General features: G+C 38.2%; 1 long non-coding RNA gene across 1 annotated transcript; it reads right to left on the bottom strand.

The window, feature by feature from the left end:
* Window positions 1-2,158: 2,158 nt before the first annotated feature.
* On the bottom strand, window positions 2,159-3,092 carry LOC118803372. Its single transcript, XR_005006848.1, has 3 exons — window positions 2,976-3,092; window positions 2,491-2,799; window positions 2,159-2,193 (listed from the first exon to the last, which is right to left on the bottom strand). It is a non-coding gene; the product is annotated as an uncharacterized LOC118803372 (long non-coding RNA).
* Between the last annotated feature and the right edge of the window lie 886 nt (window positions 3,093-3,978).

The raw sequence follows: 3,978 nt of genomic DNA, 5'->3' as shown, positions 1-3,978 counted from the left end.
AAAACTAGCAATTGATTTTACTATACAGACCAGAACATGAATGTGAAGTTAAAGATAAATTAGTAAATTAGTGATGAATAATTTGCTTAATAAAATGAAAGCATGTAACTGGAGACAAATCAATTTGTAGAACAATAACAGAGGGGAAGTTTTAGGGGCTTCTTGGCCTTTATAGAAAGCTTAATGATTTCTGGGAAGTACTAAATAAAAGACTGTAATTTCTGGTTCATTTTATTCAAAAGAATCATGCTTGTATAAAACTCTGCCAGTACTGCGCTTGTTTCATTGTAAAGTTTAGGATGGAAACAAAAAGGTTAAATTCTTGAAATGCAGAGCATAAAATTGGCCAATCAGAAATCGTTTTCTTCTGTGAAATCTAGGTAGCTATGCAAGGTCTCCTATTGGTTACAATCTTCTAATGGTGAGGAGAAGTCTTATCACCTTACATAAACTGTTATAATTGTATCATGCTTGGCTATTTTTAATTCTTAAACTGATCAGAACTTTTTGGACGAAGTAAAATCATTGCAAACAAAGGGCCATCTGCAGGTATGGGGATGTCTGGAGCAAACCCACTAACAAAGTTTAGGGTCCTGTCCCGAAAGACTGTCCTCCACCCCCATCTGCTCTCACCTTAGGCAACATTGTGCAGAAGTGGATCCTGGATACAAAAGTTATGACTTATGGAATTTCCTTTCCCTCTGTCTCTCTCACACTCACACACACACACACACACACACACACACACACACACACGTCATTTCCCTACATAGAGAAATACATCTGGCCTCAAAACAGATAAGAAAGGCCAATATGGCACCAACGATCACCTCAGATTGAGGGACTGGTGGGACCTCATGAATCAATGATTCTTGAATTGTAACCCAGTTTCATTAATCTAGGTTATTGTGTTTATGTTTAATCATTTGTAACTGTTTTTCATTTAGTTATTCTTTTTATTAATCTAATTTTATTAAATTCAATTATTTCTGTGACCCACGGACCCTTCTCAAACCCATGCTGTTTCTCAACTCAGCACATGCATCGCCACGGCTCTATCTGAAACGTCAGGTCGTAAGACTCACCCAAACTGCTAATTTATGTGATTTCAGTCTCACTGTGACTCTGTTTGCCTTTTATCCAAACTTATGCTAGTCCTATGCTAGCATTAGTATTGTTATGCAGGCTGCTCAAAAGCCATATGTTAATTTTGAGTCACAGCTATTTACAGTATTTGCTCTGTGAATTTAATACCTCTGGTTTTCTCTTTGTAATTGTCAGCTAAATCATGAGATTGTTAGAAACGGGAAAAAACGGTGGCAGCTCTATACCAGAGCTCACTTCTGAACAAGTCACTGTCAAACTGGTACAAGGTAAAATATGTGCAACTATATCTGTCACAAGCCACAAGTAAAACATGTAATGTCTTCTGAAGCTTTAGATATCTGTGTTTTATCTAGAAATGGCTTTTTTTTATTTTCCATCCCACCTTAAATAGTGCAGCAATTACTTTCTGGTGGCAGCAAATTTTTTGTCCCACCTAAATGGAGCAGCAGTTACATTCTGGTGCCTAAATACAGAATGTTTATGGAAGAATGCAAGCATGAAAAATTAACAAATGAAAGGAAAAGGCACTTAACAAATGTTACGGATGGGTAAAAAAGAGAGCAAAGAAGTGATGAATAACATAAAGGAGATTATAAATTGCCAGTTAATGTAATATACATATTCAACTTTTGGTTTATCTGTATAAAAACTGACATTTCTGCAAAAAAAAAGTTGCATGCAAAGAGATACACAAAATACAGGAGACAATATGTTCTAAATATCATGTGCAGTACATCAGTAAAAGAATGCAATGCTAATTGATGTACATGTCCCTCTTACCAGCACACACCAGACCCACATCACTGTCATGGGAGCAGTTCTGTTTGAGTGAAGATGATGTTGGGCAGAAGTAAATTTCAGATTCATTGCCTCTACACTCAAGTGCCTCTGACCACACCTGACCCTCCCCTCTGCCAAAAGCAGCTGCTCCCAGCACCTCCACAGGAAGCCCACAGCCCAGCTCTCGACACACAACCTCTGCATCCTGCTGGTCAAAGTCAGCATCACACACTGTGGACCAGGTCTCTCCATGAAGCACCTCCACTCTCCCAGAACAGTGAGAACCACCAACCAGCCTGATTCTTTCTGAAATATTAACATGCGAGAATATAAATAAATTAATTAGACAAACATTTATGATCGAGAGAAATGTTTTCATGTGCTATACCAGTTTGGGATCACCCAGACATCAGAATCACTAGGCTGTCATTGTAATTGGTTGTCATTGCACTGTACGAATATGTGATCTATTTATCATCTATAAAGTGTTGATGTTTAGAAAAAATCCTTTTAATAAATATTTGTTTTATTACAATGTGTTTGATGTCTCAGTTTGTTTTTCTTTGACACCAAAAATGTAAGTGGTTATGTAGTGAAGAGTACCTGAACAAATGACTCCAGCATCTTTATTATGATCACAGTCATGTTTACCCCATCCTGGAGAAATACAGTTCTTCAGTGTAGACTCTGATCCACTACAATACACATCATCCATCCAGATTGGTCCTGATCCTGGTCCAAAATAAGCATTGCTCAGTGCATGTAGAGCCTCCCCACATCCCAGCTCTCTACACACCACTGCAGCATCACTCATATCCCAGCTATTATCACACAATGTTCCCCACTGTCCTCTATGTAGAACCTCCACTCTCCCATCACAGCGACTGCCACCATCCACCAATCTCACACTGTCTGAACAGCAGAGAGAGAGAGAGAGAGAGAGAGAGAGAGAGAGAGAGAGGAATATTTCTACACTGAGATATACAGAATAAGAAATTATTTTACCTCAATATTCTTAATTATTAAATGTCAAATGTAGCACATCATTAAGAGAACGCAATGCTAACTGATGTACATGTCCCTCTTACCAGCACACACTAGACCCACATCACTGTCATGGGAGCAGTTGTGTTTAAGTGAAGATGGTGTTGGACAGAAATGAATCTGAGATTCGTGGCCTCTACACTGAAGCTCCTCTGACCACACCTGACCCTCCCCCCTGCCAAAAGCAGCTGCTCCCAGCACCTCCACAGGAAGCCCACAGCCCAGCTCTCGACACACAACCTCTGCATCCTGCTGGTCAAAGTAGGCATCACACACTGTGGACCAGGTCTCTCCATGAAGCACCTCCACTCTCCCAGAGCAGTGAGAACCACCAACCAGCTTGACTCCTGATTCAATGTTGTTGAAAGATATTGATTTCTTTATACGGTATTACAGGTTTTTTTTTTTGTCCAAAATAAAACTATTAAAGTCACAACTTTATAACATAATATTTCCAAAGACAAAAGTAAACAATTCATTTTGAAAGTCTTAAAAAAGACAAATAGAAAAAAATATGTATCATTTAGGAACCAGCAATACAATTTCATGTGAAAATAGAGATTATGCAGTTGTGTATAAGTGATATAATGCAATTAATAAAAAGAAGTCAAATGTACAAAAACTTTGCTTTTTTTCTTGAAACTTGCATGTTTCTAAAGACAAAAATATGTAAGATTAATTGTATTTGAACAGTGTTTTTAGAAATAAAGGAAAGATTCAACAACAATTTTGCAAATGAAAATAATTATGTCTATTAAAAGCTATTCAATGGAATAAGAATTCTAAAGTTAATCTTATTGAATAAATTTTTGAAATTCAGTTAATCCTACCTAAACAGACGACTCCAGCATCTTTAGAATGATCACAGTTATGTTTACCCCATCCTGGTGATACACAGTTCCTCAGTGTAGACTCTGATCCACTACAGCCAACAATACTCATCCAGATCGGTCCTGATCCTGGTCCAAAGTAAGCATCACTCAGTGCATCTACAGCCTCTCCACAGCCCAGCTCTCTACACACCACTGCAGCATCTCTCATATCCCA

This window comes from Colossoma macropomum, unplaced genomic scaffold (assembly GCF_904425465.1).
Source record: "Colossoma macropomum unplaced genomic scaffold, Colossoma_macropomum, whole genome shotgun sequence".
Classification (NCBI taxonomy): domain Eukaryota; kingdom Metazoa; phylum Chordata; class Actinopteri; order Characiformes; family Serrasalmidae; genus Colossoma; species Colossoma macropomum.
Note: the sequence above shows the minus strand (reverse complement) of the source record. Positions and strands in the feature narration are given on the sequence as shown.